Source organism: Ursus maritimus, unplaced genomic scaffold (genome assembly GCF_017311325.1).
Source record: "Ursus maritimus isolate PB19 unplaced genomic scaffold, ASM1731132v1 scaffold_12, whole genome shotgun sequence".
NCBI classification, from domain to species: Eukaryota; Metazoa; Chordata; class Mammalia; order Carnivora; family Ursidae; genus Ursus; species Ursus maritimus.
In genome coordinates this window covers 49,053,924-49,081,214 of record NW_024423564.1, presented here as the reverse complement: position 1 = coordinate 49,081,214, position 27,291 = coordinate 49,053,924, and the positions used below count along the sequence as shown (strand labels likewise).

At 43.0% G+C, this 27,291-nt stretch overlaps 1 long non-coding RNA gene across 2 annotated transcripts in view; it reads left to right on the top strand.

Annotated features, from left to right (window-relative positions):
* The window catches only part of LOC103663031, a 46,642-nt gene extending 19,747 nt beyond the window's left edge, over window positions 1-26,895 (top strand). Inside the window, exons 4-7 of one of the 2 annotated variants that reach the window (XR_568637.2) lie at window positions 15,464-15,552; window positions 17,185-17,366; window positions 18,060-18,214; window positions 26,842-26,895. This is a non-coding gene — a long non-coding RNA (uncharacterized LOC103663031). Of the gene's footprint in view, window positions 1-15,463; window positions 15,553-17,133; window positions 17,367-18,059; window positions 18,215-26,841 lie in introns of both variants that reach the window. The other variant, XR_005834137.1, reaches the window with a different exon arrangement.
* The last annotated feature ends 396 nt before the right edge of the window (window positions 26,896-27,291 follow it).

Genomic DNA, 27,291 nt, shown 5'->3' with positions numbered 1-27,291 from the left:
ATTTCTGCATGGGATCTATCAGAAAGTATATATATGGTATGTGGGCCCTGACAGAGTGGGGCTGCTGCATAGACACTGTTCTGAGCAGCTGCCTAGTTTGTCTACCGGGAGAGCCTCCTTGGATTTTTAGTTGCCAAAAGTGGCATTTGCCTATGAACGATGAAAGTAGAGAAAATTTAACACACACAATTCCATATCTCTGCCCTCAATTTCTTTCATTCATTAAGTCAGATTTGGCCCTCTCCTTATTCCTTGACCTCAACTATCCAACTTTTCTCACCTTTTCCTTTATTCCCTTGTGAATAGAAGGACCATAAAGGTCATCTAGTCCAGCTTCCCTTCCCATAACTGAATACCCTGTAGTCAGTTCAAAGGTGAGCTGCCAGTTTTTCTCACAAATTAACTCAACTCAACTTTCTGAGAAGAGCATCATTGAGAATCAGAATGTAAGGCATAAACTTAGTAACTGAGGAAATGAACTAAAAGAGAGTCTGTGAGCCCTCCCCTTTCAAAACCAGTGTTTCTACTAAATGCATAAAGGCAGACTTATTCTAGAAAACTAGTTAAAGTCAAAAGTTAGGAAAACGTTCCAAAAGGTTGAGTATGCTGAAATCCCTCAGTAGTCTTACATGTTACGAGGCTGGTTCTCTTCCCAGAGAACTAAAAGTATGATACATTCCCTAACTATACACAGTCTTGATGATGTATTTCCAGGATTCTGTAGATGTGTTTAAATCTTATTTTTCCCCCCTCACAACTGATAATGCAGTCAATTAGTTGACATATCCTATGTGTTGTGTAGTTATACTTCTCAATGGGAAAAAGTAAAGAGCATTCTAAGTTTTTATATATGTCTCCTGTTAAGTTTGGTAAGTTAGTCTCAGTGTTTGATCTAATCATGGTGAACTTGTAATTCAGTTTATGAGCCTTTAAAGGGGAGAACCCTTCCTGGAAATCTGGTGACTCCACCTAATTAATACCACCATCTGGTAAACTCTAGATGGTCGACTAGCTTGCTTGCTCAAGTCACGTCCTACTTTATCCCAGGCCTTTCCATTTAGATGACAAGGTCCTAACAAAAGATCACACTTGACTTCTGCTAGAGAGAGGGGGCTCAGTATTTATGGGTTGCTTTTTTGGCCTTTGCTTTGTGCCTTTAAAAATGCTAAAACTTGCCTTCTTTTCCTTTTCTTCTCCTTGATCCTTGTTCTGTCCCTTGGGGCTATGATGAGAAAATTCAAGTTGGTTCAGTTAAGCCAACGTTAGAAACCTAAAATGGCTAAGTAAAATTAGATAAAATGACCAGATGGCAGCAACAATATTATCTTATTTTTTTTTTCTTATGATAATTAAAAAGAGAAGTACAGCAATCATCACCCCCATTGAAAACCTCTCGGGAGGGGCAATTCCAGGGAGTAGGAGCCTCCAAGGATGTAGAGCTGCAAGTCAGCAGCAATTACCCTCCCACTCTGAAATCAGCAGGACTGAGGGCTGACTGTGTCCTCACAGGCCTCATTCAAGGTGCCCAAGACTGGCATTATTAGCACAGCCTACTTAATAGCGTGTGCTATCTGTCAGAATACTGGATTAAGAAGGTAAGACCAGTAGGACTTGTTTGTCAAGGTCCTAAAATGGGAATTTTCCTGGTTATACACACAATGAGTATAAGCAACATTAATAGTGTCAAGCGTGATGACATCAAAAGCTTGAGTCTTGGTCTGCTGTGATTATTAGATGATGTACCCCCAAAGTCGGCCAGCAGAGTTCACATTTCGAACATAGAAACAATCTGCATCTCGCCTTAGCTCTAAGATGTATATTTGGCTCAAGTTACATTTTGCTGAAGCGGATTTTGCATTAATTACAGAGTGTTTATACCTTGAGAAGGTTATGGGTAAGTTTATAGAAAATGTGGATTCCAGAGCTAATAAATATGTTCCAAGCAGCTGCTTGGAGGTAATGACTGAAAACTTCAGATCCCTCAAATAGATGAGTGTTTTCTACATTTGAATTTTCTCTCTCCCTCCCAGCCTTTAATTCCTGTGGAGATGCTGAGGTCGTCTGAGTTTGGAATACTCAACAACACATCTGGGAGGCTAAGTGCAGGCCTTTGAGCAGTTGTTAACTGCGGCTCCCAGAATAATAACTGACACAAGATGACCACCAAAGCTTGACAGACTAAGCATCTTCCCCACCTCTCTTCCTCGGCTCTGGTCCCCTAGGTTATTTCATGAGACACCATCTTTTCATTCACCCCAGATGAAAAACTGGGGCTAATTTTCTCATCTTCCTCTTTTCCCCATCTCCCTGTGATTTTGCTTTGGACTGGTTTTGTAATTGTCCCCTCCTCTCCATACCTACACTCAGCATGCTTTACCTTTCCCATGAATCATTGCAAGAGCCTCCAAACTAAAGGAGTCGTCGACTGTTAACAGTTGTTATCTCTGGGCTAGAGATCGAGAGGCACTTTTACATTTTTAGCTATACGTTTATGTGGTCTTTAACACTTTTGACTGGCACGAACTGCTTTTGTAATCAGAAAAAAAACTTTTTTTTTTTTCATTAAAAAAGGACATGGGGAGGGAAATGGTACTCAGAGAGGCCTCCTCAATGTGGTGGTACAGGAGTGGAATAGGAAAACTTGAGAACAAATACATTTCTGTAAGGTTTTTTCATGTAACATAACCCGGAACCAAACTCCAGTTCCTGTAGTAGCTAAAACAGCACAACTGTCTTCTATAAATAGTCAGAAACACTCAGTCTGAATTCTTATACAATATCATCTGACAGCATGGAGAAGGCATGTTCGTCAGGAACTGAGGGAAGGAGAGGGGAGGGAGGCACTGAGGAAAAGAAAGTCCTAAATAGCTTGTAATACAAATTAGCTCTTGAAGGGACTCCTCAGTGATAGACCTACGTAATAGGAACTGTGTTTTTTCCGAGAGTCATGGCTTAGACTCACTGGTTTATGATTCCTGAGGAGAGTCAGCTTGCTTTCCTGAGCCACCTCCCCTTTCACATAGCACAGGTGCTATTTATGGAGCTGCCTGTCCCAGGAGTGAGCCGCCTGTCCCAGGGGTCCAGCCCCAAGGAGGCCCTGTGTACTTTGTGACACGTTCTCCTGAGGGTGGACAATTTTTAAGACTAGCCAACAGCTACTACTAATTTTTACTAAGAAAGGCTAACATAGCAAGGGAGAGGACAACACAAAATACTCCTGGGGAATCAGGGTCTTCTGGCTTCCTCACTTCTAGTTGGACCCAGGCTGGACATGTGGTGCATCAGCTTCTCATTAGCACAGAGCCTAAAGTCTGTGGTGTGTGTGTTGAGGGGGTTGGGGGCTCCACATCAGTCTCCTCTTGGTACATCTTCCCTGGAATTTGTGCGTATGGGGACTCCAAAATTAGGCCATAGGCTTGTGTTTGTTGAGGTATGAAGAAGGTTCTGGAAGCCTTTACCATGCCTTCACTAATGAGTACCTGCCTCACCAAGAGCACATGAATTATATGTACAATAAGCAGGAAATTAAAAAGAACAAGACACAGTCAACAAATGTCTTTTGAATGACTAGTAAAACATGGTAGTCAAGAACACAGGCTCTAGGCAGCCTCCCTGGGATTCAAGTCCTACTTTACTTAGCTGTGTGACTGTTGCAAAGTTGAAGCTCTGTAGGTAAGAATGCCTGGTTTCTCGTCCAGACTTTGGTTTAACAACTGAATGTGCTGGGTCAAGTCTTTTCACTTCTCTGGCCCTTAGTTCTGTCATCCATAAAGTGGGATAATTATACCTGCCTTGTCTCCCTTACGGGGTTGTCAGTGGGATCAAATGAGATAATGTCATAAAAGCCCTTTGTAAATTAGAATATACTATACAAATGCAAGCTATTATTACACTTAATTCTAGTGACTAGTGAATAATAAACTGGTGGAACCAACAATCCCATTGTCACCAACCTGAATCTTACAGAGCAATTTCCCAATTCCACCCACTCTACCTGCTAGGCACCTCCACCTACCTCCTTCCATGACTTTAGTCAAAGACAAGAGAAAGAGAGTACCATCATAATTTCCCTAATTAACTTTCTCATTCAGAGCCCTATAAAAACATATCCAAAAGAAAAAGGGAATGCATAGCAGAGTGTGTACTGTTTCTTTTAGGTCAGCACTTTATTCACCCAGGGTTTTTGGTTCTGTTTCTCTGTTTCAGTGCTCTCAGTCTGAGGTTACTTTCATACTGTTATTTGGGTATTATCAGCAGGCTAGGTACGGTTCTGTTCTCCTTTTCACCACAGTTAGCCAGATGAGCGTGTACAAGTTACCTTCCCCTCACTTTCTCCCATCTGTGCATCTAGGGGTTAAAGTAGGTGACCCATTGATCCCTTCCAGTCCTGAGGGTCTATAATTCATCAGGTTCCCTGACTCCTCCACCTGCTCCAGACAACTGTCTCCCAACATTTTATGGTGCATGTGTGATTTGTGTGGGAATGAGATTAAGAGCAAAGCAAAAAGTCGCAAACACAGCTATCACAGGAGGTACCTGCCAAGCTTCTTTTCAGATCCTCTTCCCATCCCCTCTTGCAGCTCTTCTCTGGAGTGGGTTAAAAAATGCCCTTTTTAAAGAGGTGGAAGCCGGGATGGGAGGTTGGTGTGGATTTGGAGTGAGAAACTGGGTCAGCTCCTGAACCCCATTTATATTTTCTGCAATGTGGGCAAGTGAATTAGCTCTAGTCTCAGTTTCTTCATCTTTAAAATGGGGCTAACACCTGCCTTATTTATTTGATAGGCCTGTTATTAGGAATAAAAGAAATGGCTTAATGTCAAAGTGCTTTGTTGTTATGGTTTACAATACAACAGAGGTTGATTCTGGAATCTGAGGGCATAACAGGGCACTTAGATCTGGGCAGACTGAAAACCAAAAATAGAATCACAATTGCACAGAGCCTAGAATAAAAGCTTTACTAGCTGCTGACCCATCCTTCCCTTCTCCACAGCAAATTCTTCCCAGGACCTTTGTGTTGAGTTAGTTGTCAAATGTTCTAATTCTCAGATGATTCAGGCTGACTTTCTTTAAAATGTCTCTAATGTCTAACACGTAACTACCACTGTATTTAGAAACCTCTAAGCAGAGCCATGGAATTTGGAACTACTTCCCGCAGCTCAGCTCCATAGGTGCAAGACACAACTGCCAGCCACTTCTCATTGCAGATTGACTAGATCCAATTGCACTGACAGTGATGGGCCAAATATAGGCCAGCAGCAGGGACTCACATTGGCTAGCGTAAGCCTACTCAAACATTGTGAGGAGGACTAGCTAGGACAAGTCACGTCACCACTTAGCCTAATTACCCTTAATGGGTTTAGGGCTGTCTACCTGGAGGACGGGAGCAACTTCCAAGGTTCTGTGGACATATTTTTCTCTTCCCACTCCACAGTCTGTCTCCTGGGGGATCTCATCCATTCTCATTCTTTTCCAGTGACTTCTAGACCTCAGTCTTCAAATGAGATATTTTACCTGAGGACTAAGCTACCATTATTATTTTTTTTAAGATTTATTTATTTATTTATTAGACAGAGAGAGAGACAGCCAGCTAGAGAGGGAACACGAACAGGGGGAGTGGGAGAGGAAGAAGCAGGCTCCCAGTGGAGGAGCCTGATGTGGGGCTCGATCCTGGAACGCCAGGATCATGCCCTGAGCCAAAGGCAGACGCTTAACGACTGCGCCATCCAGGCGCCCCTAAGCTACCATTCTTAGCTGGTCTTCTCACTTGGATGTCCTGCTCATGCCTCAAACTCAGCAGGCTGTGGGCTGATATCCTTGCCCACACATCCACAAACCAGCTTCTCGTCTCCTGGGGCCTCCGCTCCTGTGAGCCCCGTCCTAGGGAATGACGCTCCACCCACTCAACTGTCTAACCAAAGGAATGGCCCTTGACTTCTCCCTCTCATAGCCAATCTTTGATCAGCCTTAGCAGTTTTACTTCCTAAATATCTCTGGAATTCATCTACTTCTCTCCATCCCTGTTGCCACTCGCCTAATTCAGGCTGTGATTATCTTTTGCATCACATATTGCAAGAGCTTCCCAACTGGTTTTTCTTACTTCCATTCCTGCCCCCCCATCCATATTCCACAACAGAGATATTCTGAAGTCTTCAAGTCTGATCATGCCACTTCTTCCCTTGCTTGAATGTTTAAATAGCTTCCCAGTGCTCGGAGAAGAAAACTCAAGCTCCTTGACACAGCCTTCCGGGCACTGTGTGATCTGGCCCACTTCACATCTCCAGCCTCACCTCTCACCACTCCCTTCCTTTCATCCCATGTTCTGGTCCAGTGGCTCTCACCCCAGGTTGCACATTAAAGTCACCTGCTTTAAAACATACTTGAGCTTGTAAAACATACCCAAGGCTGGACTCTCTCCAAGACCAGTTAAGTCGGAACCTCTGATGGTGGGGCCCTACTCGGCTATTCCTCAGGCCTACAGAGCATCATGCCCTCTCTCATCCTTCATCCTTTGCATATGCTCTTGGCTTTGCCTGGAAACTTTCCTTTAACCTTGCTTCCCCTCCTGCCACCTGGCTGACTCATTCATCCTTCACGTCTCACCTGGGGCATCACATTGTCCTCCAAGAAGCCCTCTCCAAGCCTGGGGCTTTGAGTGAAATGTCCTCTCCCATGTGCTTCCAGATAGATCACCCAGTATGTTCCCTCTGGCAGTAGCACCTGTCACACTATATCGTTCTCACTTGTACACTCCAACGTTGAGCTCTGTGACAGCAGAGTCTGGGTCTGCTTGTCTCACCCTGTATCCCCAGCATCTGGCACAGTATCTGGCACATACTGTGTGCCCAGGGCATTTGTGGAAATAATTGGTTCATTTTATAAAGTCACCCTACTTATTCCAGACTTGCCAATCCCTCGTAGCAGGAGGGCCAATAGTAATATCCATTTCTGAATTCCTTTATTTAGTCACTTATAACTTCTTGTAGCAAATATTTGACAATCTGGTATGTGATTGGCATTAGTCATCCCGAAATATATTGGACTTCCTCAAATGAAAAATTCCCCACAATTGGGGCCTGAGACCTATCTGTGGAGAAGCTAGGAAAAGGTCTCACACTTTCAGATTGCCTGGGCCACAGAATCACAGCCCGGAGACCCAGGCAGCTTCCTCTGTTTGTGCTCACTCCATCCCTCTTCCCTACAGGGAACCGGGCCAGGAATTACTGATGGTTGTTTCCAAGGACTGCCTCTCTGGATTCTTGAGAACTTGAATGAGAAAGGTGAAAAAATTGGAAGGATTATAGTAAACTTTGAACTGATGATCCCAAGGGCAGACACTAGCTTCTTAAACATCTAATAAGTGAAAACAGAAGTGAACATCAGTCCAACCTATCCTGGCCCCGGGGGCCTTGTCCCCTGTCTCTAACGCCTTTAGAGACCCACCTATAGATACCAGACAGCCAGAGCGTGAAGTTCATCGGCTGTTGGTGTGCAAGGTTCCCACGGAGACTGGGAGGCACCCAGCTCTTCTTCAACCTGCACCAGGCTGGTTCTATCCAGTCAGAACTCTGCATCGCCACCAAGAAGACCAGGAAAGGTCCTCACTTTACCTCATATAAATGAACCAAGGAAAGTAAAACTAACCAAGTAGGAGTGAAAGGGAGGGAGAAAAGAAAAGGGCAGGAGGCAGAGGCTAAGAAGAAACTTTCATCATAAGAGTGATAGAAATGAGACAGGCTACTGTTGACTGAGCACTTTCAATGTGCCAGGCATTGTGCCTACCTAATCCTTACCAAAATCCTCAAATTCTGGTCACGAGTCTGACCACACCCTATCTTCCCAGCCACAATGACAAAAATGCACAGGGAGTTAAGTGGAAAAGAAGCTAATGGGGTTGGGGATTTGGGAAGAGTTGAGCAGTTGGAACACCTGCTTTAGGGGAGGGAGGTAAAGGAGGCTTGGAGGATGTGGAGACTCTGAAGACAACAGAGTAGTTCCAAGCAGGAAATGCTGGGTAGGAACCCTAGAACATGATGATGAAGACCCAAATATGGCTCTGCTGGTTTCTGGGTGGTGGAGAAGGTTAAGAGAAGGAATCAGGTGTCATCCAGGTAGATGATAAAGTCACCAAAGATGGCAGTGGGGGAGAGAGTAGGGAAGTACAAACTTCATTCTTCCCATTTACGAATAGATATTGAGCTGAGCTCTGCTATGTGTCAGACAAGACTCTAGACTCTGTGGATACAATGGTGACCAGGACAGCTAGGGCCTTGTGTCATGGAGCTCATGTTTCTGTAGGAGTGACAAACAACACAATCAAGGAGCAAGTACACAAGAAAAAATGCCAGAAAGTGATTAAGTGCTGGCAAGTCATGGTGTGGATACAGATTGGGATTGGGACTGGGTAGTTCAGGAAGGTCTCCTTGAGAAGGTGACATTTGAGAGGGATGTGAAAGGCAAGAAGGGGTCAGACATGCAAAAATCTGGGGAGAAGAGCATTTCAAACGTGGAGAACAGCTGGCACGCTGGTCCTAAGTGAGAATAAGCCTGGAAGAAGAAGAACAAGTTCAGGGTAGCTGGGACATAATGAACAGCCAGAATGGCTGTTGCTGTGGAATGAGGTCCCAGAGGTGGGCAAGGGCTGGATCATGTGAGACCTCATTGTCCACAGTTTGCCATATAGATTTTAATCTAAGGACAGTGGGAAGCTTTGATTAGAAGAGGGATGGTCTGATGTGTGTGAGTGTGAGTGTGTGTGTGTGTGTGTGTGTGTATGTGTATGTTAAAGCTATCTTAATTGTAGAGCAGCAATGGAGTAGAGAGGGGAAACAGGGTCCCCAGCAGAAATAAACCGTCTTTCTCAAGAGGTTGTTGGGGTGGGTTTGGTTTTGTTTTCTCAGATCTTGAAGTAGAATGCATTTCTAAGGGTCAACTCCCAAGGTCAAGAGTAATCTGAGAAGTCTGTCTGCTCCCTGTGGTTGTTTGTGAGGAAGTCAAAGAGAGGCACAGACCAAACCTCTTATTATGGAGGAGAGAGAGTGTGCGTTTTTCCATTCCACTGAAAAGCAGACAACAGAAGAATAAATGTATTTCTCACTCCCTGCAGAGGATATGCCACCCACTGTCTTCTCTCCCAAGGTACCTGGAATCCCTTTCCCATATCTTTACCCTCCCAATGGTTTAACAAATTAAACCATGCCTAATTTCCTAAACTGATTTCCCAAGGGCCCTGGCTTGGGGAGTTCCCCTTTCTGTCATAGAAACTAGCTGACTGACTTGGTTTTCCTTTCCTGCCCGCACCACTAAGGCAATGGAGCTGGGTGTCACCTCCCTGACTCCACACTGGCCCTTCTCAGGCTTCAGATTGTCCTGCTGGGGCCTCCATTCCTCCTGCTGCTTTGGTGGTCCAAACTCCTCATTTTCACCAGATTTCACTTGGACAGCATGCTGGGATGAAGGAGGGAGCCCCAAATTATCTTTGTACCTCTGGCAGCTGCTTCCCTGGCTTCCCAAGCCTGGAACCGTGGGTGGGCTATGCCTGCTCCCAGCCTGGATTCCATAGCTCACCTACCATGAGGTTGCTCTCAGAGCCCCTGTGAAACTGTGGATGATTCAGGGTGCAGGAAACTTGCCTTTTTTGACTCTTTCATGAGTTCTGGTTGCCATGACACTGCACTGAAGGTTACCATACAAGAGTGGCTCATGCTGAGTCAGGACACACTATGTGCCTGGCTCTGCACTAAAATCTATATAGGCCCATCTCATGAGATCCTCATAACCTTCCTACAGAGAAGGAACCTTTATCTCCATTTTTATAGAGGGGGCTTTGAGGGGTTGAGCAACCAGCCTGCCTAAAAGTAATAGGATGGGATTCTAACCCAGGAGTCAAGCTCCAAAGCCTCAAGGGGCTTAACCATGATATGCCCACCACAGCCTTAACCTTTGCATCTCCCTCACCATGATTTCAATCTGAAGGTACCCATCTGATACAATTTACTTTCAGGTTCTCAATAGCAAAATCTCCTATCATGGACTCCACTATCCACTCTGAGGTTCTTCCTCAACGTGGGCCCTGGGAAGATGTGGAAGAGGTTCCGATTACTGTTATCAAATCGAAGGTCCCGTATTTCTCCCAAACAGCCTCATTTTCTTACTCAATGGACTTTTAAGTACGCACATGAAAGTGTTACCAATGTTTGAAATTATAGATGTAATGTTGTTGGTACATAATTGTTCTTTCCAGATTTTTTTTTTTTTACATCAAACATGTATTTATTTTACTATCAGGAAGGAAAAAAAGAAGGAACAGTGGGAAATAAAACAGCAATTGAATAGGGGGAAAAAAAGAGGAAAAATAGTTGTTGCAACTTGTTTCGGGCCACCCATGCTAATAAGTTCCATGTGCAGAGGATTTCACTGCAGGCACATAGACCATACTTAGACCATCCTTAGGCTTGAGTTCACACCTGGCTGAAGACCACAATTTCATATCTGTGGTGCATGGTCAGTACCCTTGAACAGAGTTGGGGCTCAACAAAGATTGGTGGGTTGAATCAGAGGTGGCCCACAATGCACATAGAGCCAATATATTGGCTAGTTTGAGGTTAGCAGTCCTATAAATTTATTCCCTATTGAGGTGTGAGGTCATTTTTAGTTAAACTCAGATTTTAGAGACTTGGGGGAAAAAAAACGATGTCATGATTCAATGAGTTCCTGAGAAAAGACAGAATTTTTTGGCCACATATTCTCAGTTTTTCGGTTCATTTGACATATCGCTGTGCTAAATTTGAAAGCAAATGTCAAGCATAATTATTATATATGTAGAAATCCACCTCCCAGAGATCTACATTCCTCATCTGGAAAATGAAGGGGTAAACCAGATGCTCCCTAAAGGGCTTTCTAGTACTTGTGTTCTCTGGTTTATGTATTTCAGACATTATATATCACTTTTTGTTTATTATAAACTGAAAAGAATTAAAAAGGATAATATCCAGCCTCCAATTTCCCAACCATGTTATAGCTGATCTACAAATTAGATGTCTAAAGGATTATATCACTTTGGACTAAATAAAAAGAATAGGTTACTCTGAGAAGATGCTTGGATTGTGGCCTTCTAGATAAATCCCATGCCTAGGCATTTACAATGGCTTCCCTGTGTGACAGACAAAAGGATTATTCCATGCCCTTTGAGCATATATATGAGAGGAAATTAAAATAAGGCACTAAACCAAAACCTACTACCGCATTCAAGTACTTCTAACTTTGTGTTTTCACCCAGAATGTGTGTGTGCCATTTTTTGGTTCTTTTTGTGTTTTCTTTTTCCCTTTTTTTTTTTTTTTAAAACAAGTAGTCTATAAATAACAATGACTTGGGCCTCCTTTACTTTTAAAGTCATGCAATATTGCAAATAAACCCTCCAATACTCAAGTATGTGTGAGGTCATATTTACTGACAGAACCATGTAATGGTTAAGAGCAGAAGTTTTCGATCTCTGTTTTGCCACTTAATTAGCTATACAACCTTGAGCAAGTTACTTAACCTCTCTGACTCCTCATCTATGAAACGGAGATATGAAGGATTCTTTCCTCCCTCCTTCCTTCATTTCCCTCCCTCCCTCCCTCCTTCCCATCTCTCCTTCAAGAAATACTCTTTTGAGAACCTGCAATATGCAAGGCTCTGGGAATAAATACAGTGGTGAACAAGGACAAATTTCCTTTTCTCATGTATGTAAGAGTTTATTTGAGTGAAACAGATAATAAACATGGATGCCATTGCAAATGCAATGAGCAAAGCAGAGTAAGAGATATATATGAAAGATGGAAGGAAACTATTTAGAAGAGGTAGTCAAGGAAGGCTCCCCTGAGAAGGTGACATTTGAGCTGAAATACGAACTAGGTGGGGAGAAGAAGATTCCAGGTGGGGGGAACAGGGGATGTGACAACCCTAAGGAAGGGTGCTTTCAGTGACTGTTTGAGGAAGAGTGAGAAGATCAAGGTGGCTGGAACACATAAAGCCTTTAGATTTTACTCTAAATGCATTGGGAAGCCATGGGTGGGGGTGTATTGAGCAGAAAAGAAATAACATGATCTGGTCCATGTGGAAAAGGACCAAGTTTCCAGATGTTTTAACATGTGGTTTGACTATGTGTCTAAAGATTGACTTCTCAAGCATGTGTTAAGATTGACATGAGCTTATGAAGCAGTGCATGTGAATTGTTTAATATCTGGCAGTAGACTGCATTTAAGAAGTAGCTCTTATTATTACACTATTTGTCAAGTTGATAGACCATCACCAGGGTTCTGCACTGATGATGAGAGGGCATCTTTCTGAGGGCCAAGGCAACAGGGAGAGAAAGCCATCATTTCTTGAGTACTTACTCTATGCTAGTCCTCTACATACTTAGCTCAGATACAATATAGAGCAAAGCAGCATGCTAGGAGGAAGGTAAAAGAATGACATCTGACCTTAAAATAGGTCTTCTACCTTGTATCAGTCTTGTCATGGTGCCCAGAACTAGTCATAACTCTGGGCTGAGGTGACTATGAAAGTGTACATTTTAACTTGGAATGGTAACATCAGGTCCCATTCACCCGTTTTTACCTTAATGTGATTTCATGAATCAGATGAACTAGCTAGCCATGCCAGGGGCTTCGGGATCTGAATGCCTGGGATCAATGTCCACCTCAACCACTTACAAGCTGTGTGACTTTGGGCAAGGCACTTAACCTATCTGTGCTTCAGTTTTTCCATCTCAGGGATGATAGTGATAATTATCTCTCAGCCTTTATGTGAGCTAAAGAGAAGTACTACATGCAAAAATGTTTTATCTGATGTAACTGTATGATTTGTTCAGTTAAATTAATTAATGAGCCAATTGGAAAAGCTTTGAAGGGTGGAACACAGGACTGGTAAGTTTTCAGGAGAAAGCAAAAGGCCAAAAATGTTATGGTGCTGATGTAAAAAGTTCTGCAGGATGAACATTTCCAGGAGTGGGGACAGCTGATAAAAAGATGCTGAAACATTTTTAAAAATCTGACTTAAGTCTTTGCAAGTTCTCACTGTGGAGACAGAAGATTCAAGTGATCCAGCAAGAAGTTTTGGTCAATATGCTGCAGGGTGATGGATGATAGGGAGCCAAACAATGAGAAGGGCCATCCATATAAGGAGTTTAAACAAAGCAGTAAGAAAAACGGGTAAATGTGGGCAACGAATCAGAAAATTTGTAGAGTAAGAAATGCAACTAGAAAACAAATTAGTGAGTAAAACATTTGCCCATCAAGTTGGCAAGGATTAAAAAAAAATAATATGTATTCCCTTGCAAATAAGGGAGGAGCTTTCTCATATACTGCTGAAAGGAATGTAAATCAATAAAACCATTTAAGAAATCAATGTGGTGATATAGATCACCTTTAAAATGGTTATTCTCTTTGACTTGATAATTCTATTTCTAGATTGACATATACCCATTTGTAGTTTTCTAGTCTTTATTGATTTATTTGAAAAAATTAATTTTGATGTAGAGTCTTCATAGAATTTATTATAGCAGCCCCAAATGAGAAAGATTAAAATATTTTCAAATAAATGGCATAGTTGCAACCACTAAAAAAGACATTTATATGCCCATGAAAAAGAGTGAAGTTGGACTCCTTCCTCACACCATACACAAAAATTAACTCAAAATGGATTGTAGGCTGAAATGTTTAAGAGCTTAAACTATAAATCTCTTAGAAGAAAACAAAGGAGTAACTGTGACCTTGAGATAGGCAAAGCCTTCTTAGATATGACATCAAAAGCACAAACATCAAAAGGAAAAAAATAGGCAAAATTAAAAACTTTTGTGCTTCAAAGAACAGTCAACACAGTGAAAAGACAATCCAAAACAATGGGAGAAATATTTGCAAACCATTTATCTGATTAGGGACTTGTATCCTTCTAGAATATATATTTAAAAATTACAATTCCAAAATAAAAAGATGACCTAATTAAAACATGGGCAAAGGTTCTGAATGGACACTTCACCAAAGCAGGTGTAAGAATGGCCAATAAGCATATGAAACATGCTTAACATCATTAGCCACTAGAGACGTGCAAATCAAAACCATGATGAGGGGTGCCTGGGTGGCTCAGTCGGTTAAGCACCTGCTTTTGGCTTAGGTCATGATCCCAGGGTCCTGGGATGGAGTCCCGTATCAGTCTCCCTGCTCAGTGGGGAGTCTGCTTCTCCCTCTCCCTCTGCTGCTCCCCCTGCTTGTGCTCTCTCTCTCTCTGTCAAATAAATAATTAAAATCTTTTAAAAAAAGAATAAAAAAAAAACATGATGAGATACCATTTTCCACCTGCTAGGATAGTTATACTAAAAAAGACAGTTAATAACAAGTGCTGGCAAAAACGTGGAGACATTAGAACCCTCATAACACTGCTGGTGGGAATGTAAAATGGAGCCGCCATTTTGGAAGATAGTATGGCAGTTCCACCAAAAGGTTTCCATGTGACCCAGCAATTCCACGCAGAATTCCATTCAGAAATAGAAACATACACTTCTACATAAATGTTTAAAGCGGCATTATTCATAGTAATTAAAAAGTGGAACCAACACAAATGTCCATCAACTGACAAACTGATAAATAAAATGTAGTGTATCTAGATGATAGAATATTATTTGGTAATAAAGAAGAATGAAGTATTGATATATGCTCTAACATGAATAAGCCTTGAAAAAATTGTGCTAAATGAAAGAAGTCAGTCACAAAAGACCTGTATTATATATGAAATATACAACATCTATATGAAATGTCTGAAATTGGCAAATCTATAGAGACAGGAGAGTAAATTAGTGGTTGTCTAGGGGTTCGGAATGGGGAGTGACCACTAATGGGCACAAGCTTTCTTTCTGGGGTAACAAAAATGTTCTCAAATTGATTATGGTGATGGTTGTACCACTGTTCGGGTGGTGTACATCCAAACCCATTAAATTATATACTTTAAATGGGCAAATTTCATGGCATATGAATTGTATCTTCATAAAACTACTAAAAATACATTTGTGTAAAGTATACACTAGGAGAAGAAATGTTCATGATATTTGTGAATGATTTGGAATTGTGCATTGTGAATTATGATTATAGCTATTTGGAAAGAAGATTAGAAGCTCTGACAAAGTCTGGCAAGAGATCCACTAAAGTGTTAATGAAAGCTACTGTGGATGGTGAACTATGGTTGATGATTTTTTCCCCTTTGATGAGCAGGCCTTTTATAATAGGGGAAACTTTTTTTTAATCAAAAAAATGAGGAGGCCTTATTTCCCAAACAGTCCTTGGGTGTAATCCTTCTTCATCTTTACCCTCTGCTCAACAGAAAGCAACCGAAGAGAGTTTCAGCTGTCATTCTATAGAAAACAAAGTCTGACTGAGACTAAAAGTGACATTTTCCATGCTTCCTCCTACCTCCTGTTCTTCTACCCCACAGGCCCATAAAAGAAAATGATTCAGAAAGTCCTGAGCAAGTGAAACCCGGAAATGTGCTGCGCTTATATCTGTCAGCCTCATGCCCTGGAGGTGAGGAGCAGACAACTGCTGTCCACGGCTTCTCACAGTGAAAGTGGAATGAGGGAGGCATGTGTCCAGCTGGGAGCATGAGTTAGGGCTCGTGCCAGGTACAAGGAGAAGCCTTATTTTTTCCTTGAGTGCACACTATATGCTTATCTCTACTGAGGAAACCAGCTTTTCCTTCTTACCTCCCAAGAGGAGGAGCCAGTGCTGGCTCCCGTTCCTGGACAGAGTTATGCTTCCCAGCTGGCCCCTCTCCAGGGCAGCCAGTTGTCCATCTCTATCTTGGAGGAACAGCTTTAACAAAGTCCTTGGCCCTGTTTGGAAATCCCCTTCCCCTTGCTCTCCCAAACAAAATTAATTTGAAACAGTTGGGTTAATCTGACATTTTTCCTCTGAAGAACATGTGTTCATATGAGGGGGGCAGGGTCTTCTGTCCCCGGGCTCTCTGCTTGGAGTCCATATACCTAACTCCCAAATGCTGGCAATCTGCAGTGCGTTCAGGGGCATGCACCTGGGTTGGAGAGAGGTCTGGGGCCAGTTCTCTGAGGAATGGTTGAAAGACCTGGGGCTACTTAGCTTGGAAAAGAGAAAACTCAGGGAGATCCTGAGATTGTCTCAATGAGCTGTTAGCACGAGAAAAGTTTATTTTGGAATAATATCTCAGAGAAAAATTGGAACCCATGCGGAGAGGTTGCAAGGAGGCAAATTGCCTTAATATTAGAAAGAGGTTTTAAGATGTGATTTTCATCAGAAGAAGGCTGTGTAGCAACTTTCTTTCAGGCATCATCAACTTGAGAATGTAAAACTTTTTTCCAATAACTATGTGGTGCTTATTATATGCCAGGCAATATTCTAAGTACTTTACATATATAATTCCCAGAATACTTACAACATCCTTCTAAAATAAGTGTATTTTTATCTTCAGTTTATAGATGAGGAGAAATAAGACTCAGAGAGAGGTTCAGTAACTTGCCCGGGGCCATACTGTGACTCAAACCCAGGTAGTCTGATCAAACACCCATGCTCTTAACTGCTATATTGAGGTTACATTTATATTAATACACCCAAAGTATGACTGTAGGCTCCTATATGTCAGAATATAGGATTTAGGTTATCTCATCCAGAGGTGCCCAGATCATTTCCAGGAGTCTCCAGGGAGTGTCTATCTATACCTACAACCTAGTGGATAATGTGCATGCACATGTTATGCACCATGGCTTCTCTCTTGGTGATGTCTCAGCTCTCAGTGCTATTCACACAGCCTCGCCAACTATACTAATTATGAGGCCACCAACGTGTGTGCCAAGAGGGCTTCCTCACAATGTGCCCCAGTTTGTAAGGCTCAAGGTCTGTGTGTTTCTGGGTTCTGAGAGCTGTGGAGAATGGTCCCACTTCTGTACCTGAGTTTGTCATCTGAGTGTCCAAGAAACGATACTTTTGACTAGAGTCCTCTGTCTCTCTCAATAAAATGTCCCCTTCAGCTACTGACCCTCATCTCCTTGGGTATAGAATTTCAGAGACAATCCAACAGTTGAAGTTGGGCCCTATAACTCACGTCCCTCTCTGTCACCTTTGTTTCTTTCTCAGCTGTCTCCTGTCACCTGGACAGCCACAATAAATAAAACTCTTTTCCCCCAGCCACAAAACACAGTGCCTCCATGCACCAGGTGAAGAGAACTCTGAAGAGATGTCGTCTCACTTCTTCCCAGACCTTGCTCAGCCAAAAAGGACCTGTGAGACCTGAGAGCAGAAGCAGGAAGACTATTCCCAGGGGTCCTGGGGAAAAGGGTGCTGGATGAAGTTGGAGGCTGGAAAGAATGGTAAGAGCTCATCAATTCTAAAATGTTAGAATCCTAAGTCCCAAATAGTTTGAGAGAAATGGAGTTGCTTCAGCTTGTTTCCTTCAATAGCCCCCACTGGGTTTGCTTTCGGGAGAGTGAGCTGTGTTTCTAGGTAAAGTTTTTAGCAGTTTCTGCATCTACCTCATTTATGGAAGGGAAGGTACAGAGTGAAGGAACCGGCTGTCTAGTGTAGCTCACCTTTAGGCAAGAGAGGAAGCTGGGATGTGGAGGGCTGGGGTCCATTTACTGAGGGGGAGCAATTAATGGCTCTGTCTGATAAGCCATTTCCTTGAGGGAGAATTTCAGAGATGAGCTTGCTGTGCTTGTACCCAGTCCCTCTAATGTTCTTCAGGAGAGTAAACATGTCTCCATATTATCCAAGGGGTCTTCTCATTGTCTTTTATGGACAATGTGAGGGATGTGGACATTGAGATTCTTTGAAGGTTCCATGAGAATATTTAGCTGACATAAGGGAGAGAAGATAGAGACAAGAGGAAGGTACATCTCACTGTGGATAGGAGGAAAGGGTGTGGTAGCCAGCCTCAAAATGGCCTCTAATAATCCTTGCCTCCTGCTGCTCATGTCTTGCATAGTGTCTCTCCCTACACTGAATCCATGTTTGTCTGTATGGCCAATAAAATATGGCAAAAGTGACAGTGTGTGACTTTCTAGGCTAGGTCTTGACTTCCACCTTGGTCTCTGGGATCGTTTGCTCTGGGGGAGGCCAGCCACCATGTTGTGAAGGACACTGAAGCAGCCATGTGGAGGAGTCTATATGAGAAGGAACTGAGACCTCCCACCAAAGTCAGCACCCACTTGTCAGCCAAGTGAGTAAACCTCCCTGAAAGCAGATTCTCTAGCCTCAGTAGAGCCCTCGGATAACTGCAGCCACAGTTGATATCCTCACTACAACCTTGTAAGAGATCCTGAGCCAGAACTGCCCAAACTCCTCCTTACCTATAGAAACTGTGACAGATATTGTTGATTTAAGCCATTAAATTTTGAGCTAATTTATAACACAGCAATTGATAACCCATGAAAAGAGCAAGTCTGGTTATGTGAAGGGCCCTCTGGCATAAGCCTTGTGGGTTGGGGACCTTTATGCACCTTGTCCTTGGGAGGCCGGGGGGGGGGGTTCCTTGTTCTGTAGTAGGCGTTGACAAACTAGGACCTGTGGGTCAAATCCAGCCCTCCACAGGCCAAATCTGTGCACATCACTTGTCCACATATTGCCTATGGCTGGTTTCTTGCTACAATGACGGAAGCGAATAGTTGTGATACACTGGATGGCTCAAAAAGCTGTAAATATTTACTATTTAGCCCTTTTTAAAAAAGATTTTTTATTTATTCATTTGAGGGAGAGAGTACGAGTGAGAGCACGGGCAGGGGGGAGAGTCACAGGGAGAGGGAGAAGCAGACTCCCCGCTGAGCAGGGAGCTCGAGTAGGGCTCAATGCCAGGACCCCAATCCCAGGACGCCGGTACTGTGACCTGAGCTGAAGGCAGATGCTTAATCGACTGAGCCACCTAGGCGCCCCTACTACTTAGGCCTTTATAGAAAAAACTAGCCAACTTCTGTCCTGTAGGAACAGTGTGATGGTGAACTGTCTTTCTCACACACATACAGATAAACATACCCTCTCCACACAAAAGTTTGAAGCGTACACATGTATTTCATCTGTCCTGTGAGCCGTCTCTGTTTTCCTCATCTGGCTAACTCCTACTCATCCTTCAAAACTCGGTTCAGATGCACCTTCTTGAATCCAAACATTTACTTGTGAAACCCCTCTCCTTCTTTGAGGTTGGCTTATATATGACCTCCTTCCCTCAATCCCCCAAGCGAAACAAATTCTAACAGCAGTGTTTCCATATCTCTTTTAGAACTCTAGTCGATCACATGATGGGGATTTGTTTAGTGTCTTTCTCCCCCACTGGACAATAAGCTCTTCAAGAGCAAGGACTGTTTATAACCTCAGAGAAATATACCTTTACTTATATGTTCATCACAAATACTTATCAGACACTTATTATTTGTCAGATAATTTGCTTACACAGAGAAAAAGACTAAGTCCCTGCCCTCAGGTTGCTCTAGAACAGAAGTGGAAAAGCAAACTGGCTTTAGGATATGAGGTGGTGGAGGTGTGTGCAAACTTCATTAGTGAGCATATTTGCTGTAGCCATAAAAACATCTGCAAAATGAAATTGATTTTCAACACTTTCATAGCATTTACCATTTGTCAGACACTGTACTAAGCACTTACATACGTTACAATTTATTTAATCCTTATACAATATGAGGCAAGTACTACAATTATTTCTATTCTACAGGATATGAAGACCAAGGGAGGTCAAGTAACTTAACCAGGGTCACAGAGCTAAAATGTCCGATGAATTTTGGAGCCATTATTTAGTTGAATAATCTATTCTAAGTCTCAGAAACAACACAAGTGTGAGAAATTGGGGTAATGCTGTTCTTTTCTTTTTGAACACTAAGTGGATAGTTTCTGTCAAGCTGGAAATTCCAGCTCCAGAGTCTTTCTGATGACTTACACTATGCTTGGCATTTTATTTCTAGGAATTGCCTTCTGGGAGATTCTGCTGTTTTAATGATTGTGCAAGCCTGGTTTCCTCATTGACTTGCACTATTTGCCACTTTTAAGTCATCCCTAGTTATCAGTTTTACTTTCCTAGGGCTTTGTGGGGGGAAGAACACAGTCAACAACCCCCAACGGTGTTCTTTCCTTGCTAAAGTCAATAGGACTATGGATTGTCTACAGTTGGGATGTGAGATGGGACCCTAGTGACTTCTCTCTGCCACCACTTGTCTCCAGCTGTGATCTAGTTGTGGATTAATTGGTTCCACCCTTGGGTGTCATTCAATGGATTGGTTTAAAGAGATTTTGTGTACCGTGGCTAATGCCGCTAGTTCTAGCGTAAAGAAGACCATTGCCCCCTGTAGTAAGAATCACTTGATTGCATTCTAGTTTCCTTTCTAGGAATGAAGACTCTAAAGCTCTAAAGCTGGTCCCCTTTACAAATACATAAGTAGGTGTTCTGAGCCATTTGTCCCCTCTGTTCAGATCACTCATTTGTGCTTGGCTCGGCCTTCCTGCACAAAGATGTGGGCACTTTGTGGTAAAGACTGAAGGTGGGGGAGTGGGAGAAATCCCACTGAGGACAGTGATAGGTGCTGAAAACGGGTATGCCCCTTGCTCAAGAGCCTTTGATCAGCAATTCCCTTCAAAGGGAAAGGTGCAGAGTGAAGTGATGAGGAGTAGTGTCAAAGTGGAGGGGGGAAGGGAAAGGCCGGTATCTCCACTTGTGGTTTTCGGCATATTCATCTTCATTCAACAAGTCCTGATGGAATCAATTATGTGCCAGACCTTGTTTACAATCAGGTCCTGGAGTTTACAATGGCCAATAAGACATATGGTTCCTGCCCTTCTAGAGCAGTGGGGAAGATCAGAAAGAAGTTAACAGTTAAATACAATAATTGCTAATTATGGTAAGCGATGGTAGGAATAAAGACTGGGCTATTACAGAGAATAATCGAGAGTGGGGGATGGGACAGGACTATTTGTTTTGAATGGAGTAATCAGAGAAGGCCTCTCTGAGGATGTGAAGGATTGCACTTGAAGGATAATGAACATGAAGGATAAAGAAGCAAGGGGAGAATCCCAGACAGAGGGAATGGATTGTGCAAAGGCTCTAAAGCCAAGGTCAGCTCAGGCAAGCAGAAATAGCTAAGTTGCTCTTGGTGGGGGCCTTCAGAGCTTTCCTTTGTTCCATCCAAACGTGTTCCTGGTGATAGCTTGAGAACGCACTTTGCCAGAATCTGTAAGAATTTACAGGGTCATCTGGAGTCTCAGCCTTCAGCTATGGCTTTGAGGCAGAGGAGTATTCATCAAGAAAAGGAGGACATTTAGGGACATGGGGCCCCTTCTCTTCCATTTTAGGACAAGTAGACCTTGGTAAAGCTTAGTGTTACAAATTACTTATGTCCTCTGGGTTCAAATCTTGGCTCTGCCACTTGCAAACTATAAGCATAACATGTTACCTAACTGCTCTGTGCCTCAGTGTCCTTATCTGTAAACTAGGTCTGAAAAATGTATCTACCTCATAGGATTGTTATGAGGATTTAATTAGTTCACGTTAGCTAAGCACTTAGATCAGTACCCGGCACATAAACATTCAACAATCATGTTGTTGTTATTATTATCACACTGCTGTACCCTGCTGACACTTCAGATGGCAGTGAAGGTGTGTTATATATTCCCCAGATGCTGGTCTCCCAAGGATCAAGCTATAGCTTTCTTATATAATTCAGTTCAGAAATCATTTTTATACCAGGCACTGTATTGGACACTTCACTGCATCATTTCCTTTGATCCTTCCAACAATCTTAGAGGGATTACTACCCCTATTTTATAGATGCAGGAACTCAGGTTTAAAGAGATTAACTCACTTAACCTAAAACCACGAAGCTAGTATGGTTCCTAGGTCCGCCACTGAGATCTGACTCAGTAGGCCTGGGTACGTCCTTGGAATCTGCATTACAAGTACCTGCCCCAACCTTCCCAGCTCAGATGAGGCTGACCTCCTTACTGTACTTTGGAAAGCTATGGCCTTGATGATCTCTAAGGCTCCCTCTGGCTGCAGGTCCATGAAGATGGGGAAGTCCATACGTGCCAAGTACATAGTTTAACGAGGAAGACAGTTTGCTGCTGATGATGTTTATTATAACGGAATGAACTCAGCTCATGCCACTGGTTCCCTGCTTCAGGGATTGTCCAACAGGCACATGGGAGCTAAAAAATGTCCCCAGAGTGTTTTGCATTATGTGACCTCAGTTCGCAATTTCTCATCTACAGTTCCAAAATAAGATTAAATAAAAATGCTTCGAAAACCAAGTCTTAAGTTTGGGGAAACTCATTTTGCAGTCAAACATGACTGCAGGTTTTTTGGCCGATGTTATTTAAACTACTTGCTGTGAATATTTAGACACTACACTGCAAAATTATCAGTATGCTTGATTATGGGGTTGTATTAATGATCTATTGTTGCATAACAAATTACCCCAAAACTTAAAGGCTTAAAACAACAAACATTTATTTTCTCACAGTTTCTGTGGGTCAGGAATTCAGAAGAGGCTTAACTGGGTAGTTTTGACTCACGGTCTTTCCTGCAGTTGTGGTCAAGATGCTACCGGGCTGTAGTCATCTGAAGTCTTGCCCAGGGCCAGGGGTTCCCTTGCAAGACAGCTCACTCATATGGCCATGGGCAGGAGAAAGCACAATGCTTTTTACGACCTAGTCTCTGAAATGTCCCACTGTCACTTCTGCTTTACCCTTTCTTAAAAGAGAGTCACCAAGATTAGCCCACACACAGGAAAAGGAGATTTAGATGTCACTTCTTGAAGAAATGAGTATCAAAAAATGTGTGGACATTATTTCAAAACCACCATAGAAGCGTTACCCAGATCTTCCTGGAGGTGTTCAGTTACATGCAAGATATGGAGCAGTATTATCCTACAAAAGAATACAGTAAAGATTACTAAATAGTTCTGAATTGCATCTGGCACCAAGAGTTTTGGATAAAGGGTTATGATTCTATAGTATCATGACAAGTTTGCACTATGGTTTTCACCACTTTATTTTATTTTATTTTATTTTATTTTATTTTATTTTATAGATTTCATTTATTTATTCATGAGAGACAGAGAGAGAGAGAGAGAGAGAGAGGCAGAGGTGGTGGAGGGAGAAGCAGACTCCCCACGGAGCAGGGAGCCTGATGCGAGACTCAATCCCAGGACCCTGAAATCATGACCTGAGACGAAGGCAGACGCTTAACTGACTGAGCCACCCAGGCGCCTGGTTTTTTACCACTTTAAATAAATTAAAGCAACATAGAATATTTTGGAATATCTTCCAGCCTCAGGGAACCTCATGGATTATCCAGTAACTAGAATTTACCCTCATCCCCTTCACTCTTACAGATGAATAACTTGAGATTCAGAGAGGGAAAAGAAAAATTTCTAAGAACATACATACTGTGTTTCAGACACTACTGAGTGCCTTCGATATATTATTTTGTTAAATTTTCCCACTTTACTGATGAAGAGAATAAGAATCAGAAAGGTGAATAGAATGTCTGGATCAGACAGCTAGTGTGTTTTGGAGACAGGGCTAAAAACCCATGTCTCCCAAGTGTCACCAGAGCCCGAGTTTACAGATAAGGACACTGAGGCACAGAGCAGTTAAGTAACACGTTATGCTTATAGCTTCCAAGCGGCAGAGCCAAGATGTAACACCCCCTCTTATGACCCTCTGGGATGTGAGAGCAGAGCTGGCAAAACCTAGACATCATATCCCTGGAGGGTCAAGTTGAAAGGTCTTCTGTCCACACACCCAGGGTTCTCCCTAGTCTGAAGATCGCACCAGACTGCTGCTTCCCTAGCTAGTGTCCAACCTGAGATTCTCCCCTGGGAACCAGACAAGAACTCCAGAAGTTGCAGAAGCAATGACCTCACTGGCCATTGCCTTACCCTCAAAGTAGGATTCTGAACTTCAAGCTGGGTGGGTGTTGCTGAGGTGTGACCAGGCTCTGTTCCCACTTTGAAATGCCTTCTCAGAGTACCTCAGAGATACATCATGTTCACACTCTCATCTAAGAGGTGTTCCCAAACAAAACCTCCTCCCCAGGGGATTATGGCTGGAGAATCCTTTCCAAGAGCTGTCAGCTTTAAACTCTACAAATGATATGCCATCATTAGGAATCTAAGTTTAAAAGTTACAATGATAGTGGTTGTAGTAATAGAATCAGGACTCTTTTAGTGACATGTGTCAGAGAATCCAATCCGAAATGACATAACCTAAAGGAGACTTAATTGAGAAGTTGAGATGTAGAGTTGATTTCAGGTGTGGCATGATGCAGACAATCAAATGCTCCAGGAGGAATCAGTCTCTCTTTCATCTCTCCACTCTGTGTCCTCTGTTGTTGACTCCAATTTCAGACTGTCTGATGGGTCCCTGAGCCAGTCACTAGCATAAGAGGACAACAATGTTCTCACTGGCCAGAAATGGGTCACAGGACATTCCTGGACGGGGGGATTGGGGCAAGCACAGACCAGTAAGTAAACAACTGGAGGCTCCACTGGAAGTAGGACAGAGGGATGTTGCCAATAAGTTTGACAACATTTGAGCTCTTATTATGTGCCAGACTCTATGCTAAGCATCCCACATGCACAAATCTCATTTAATCTTTTAAAAAAATATATTTTATTTATATATTTGAGAAAGAGAGAGAGCATGAGCAGAGGGAAGGGGCAGAGGGAGAGGGAGAAGCAGGCTCCCCGCTGAGCAAGGAGCCCGATGTGGGGCTCGATCCCAGCACCCTGGATCACCACCTGAGCCAAAGGCAGACATTTAGCTGACTGAGCCACTGAAGGCACCCCTCATTTAACCTTTATAAACAACTCTATAAGATACATATTAATATTACATCCATATAATAGATGAAGAAACTGTGGCTCAGAGAAGGTCAGGAACATGCTCAAGGTCGTGTAGCTCCTGAGTGAGGGGCTGAGTTTGAACCAGTTCTGATTCAAGAGCCATTCTGGTTCCATTTCCGTGAAGCTGCCTGTGGCATCAGCTTCCTCCACGTCACTGAGGCTTGGAATAGCAGTGTCTTCTTCAACATCGTCTGCATCCAATAGTCACCAAATAGAGTTGATCCTAGCTCCACCATCTTTGAGCTTCCTGTTCCTGTCTTTTACTCCTAGCGCCACTTCCCTAAGGACTTGATCACTTCTCTCTGGATAATTAGAATAGCTTATCCTTTCCTCAGAGGACACACATGTGAGTTCTGAGGGCCATTTTAACTTACAAATTCATATTTAAAAGTTAGGATTAGGGGCGCCTGGGTGGCTCAGTCAGTTAAGCATCTGCTTTTGGCTCGGGTCACGATCTCAGGGTCTTGGGATTGAGCCCCCACATTGGACTCCCTGCTCAGCGGGGAGTCGGCTTCTCCCTCTCCCTCTGCTCCTCCCTCCACTTGTGCTCTCTCTCTCTGTGTCAAATAAATAAATAAAATCTGTAAAAAAATAAAAGGATCACATAAAAATCTATATCCTATGGTATTCTTTGAAAAAGGAAAAATTCGGTAACACTGAACTTGCAATCTTCATGCCAATAATGACTGAAATTGAGCATCTTTGGTTCAGTTGGCCAAGTCCCTGTTGCTTTTTACCTCCAGACCTCCTCAGTCAGGTAAGTTCCTCACCTACCCTCTGTAAACATCTGAGTTTGCAAGCCTAGTCCCTAGCATCTCCCCATTTTTACCCATCTTCCTGGGACCACTAGGTTTATCTTCTTTTTAAACCATGATCTGATTATCCCAGTTCATATTCAAAGACATTTAAGAGTTCCACACTGCCTATAGGCCCACCGCAAGCTGGACCCCAGGCTACTTCTTTAGGCCTCTGTCCTCTTGAATAAATAAGCCTCTGCCACACCTCTCTGGACTAGGCCCCATATTCCCTGTCCCACTTGCGTTTGCCCAGGCCTTAATCTCTGGGTCCCTAATGTCCATTCTTAGTCTTCTCTGTGCCTCTTCACACCTGCTCTTTGAGTGCTCACACAACTTTGAATGACCAGGTCAATTCCCACCTCCTCCAAGAAGCCTCCATCAACATTAATGAGCTCCGACTTCATACACCACCAGTCCATTATTTTTGAGCACCTGTTGTGAATGACGTTTACTGCAATAATAAATACTCTTTATAATCAATCAGTCGAGTTCATATTTATGGAACACTGCTATGTGCCAGGCATTTTTTGGAGTGCCTTACACTCACAGGACCCAGAGCCTGGGCACCTTATCACCACCTCAGATATGTATTCGGCATATATTTTAAAGAAACTGCTGTGTGCCAGACACTGTAGGATATGTTGCAAATGTAAAGATGAATAGTAGCATGCTCTCTGCCCTCAAAGAACTCCCAAGCTAATGGAAAGAGACGGACGTGGTCCAATAGGAGGAATGAGTATCACGGGTGTCCTTATAGAAGTGTAGAAGGAGAAAGGGGGCAACACGGAGGTGTCCATGAGAATTTGGAACTTGTGCACAAAGGGGGTGGGTCACAGCCAGCTGAAGGGTCAGGGAAGACTTTGTAGAGGAACTTTGAGTTGAGTCTTAAAAGGTGAATTACACAAAAAGCCACATATTGTATTATTCCATTTATATGAAATGTTCAAAACAGACACATCCACAGAGACAAAGAGCAGATTTCCAGGGGCTGGGGGAAGGGGAGACTGGGGTGTGATGACTTAACGGGCACAGGATTTCTTTTGGGGATGATAAGAATATTCTGGAATTATATAGTGGTGATGGTTGCAGAAGACTGTAATAGGAGTGATTGAATCATACATTTTCTCTTCTTTTCTTTTCTTCTCTAGTTTATTTGAGAGAGAGAGAGCGCTTGCACACAAGCGGCAGGGAGGAGTGAGGGAAAGAGAGAAGCAGACTCCCCGCTGAGCAGAGAGCCTTACATAGGGCTCCATCCCAGGACCTCAAGATCATGACCCAAACTGAAGGCAGATGTTCAACTGACTGAGCCACCCAGGCGCCCTGAGTTGTACAATTTAGAATGATTAAAAAGGTAAAATTTATGTTAAGTGATTTTTATCTCAAAAAAAAAAAAAAGATGAGTTGATATCTATCAGGTATGCTGAGCAGGGCATGGGGTGGGGGCTATTGGAGATGGGTTGATTTCAGGTAAAGAATGCAAGTTTGGGAAACAGTGAGCTGAGTTAGAATGGCTGCTGTTACAGTGCGCTCGGAGTTGGTGTGGGCAGGGCCTAGATTTCACAGCAGCAACTAAAGCTCCCAAAGCAGATACGGGCAAT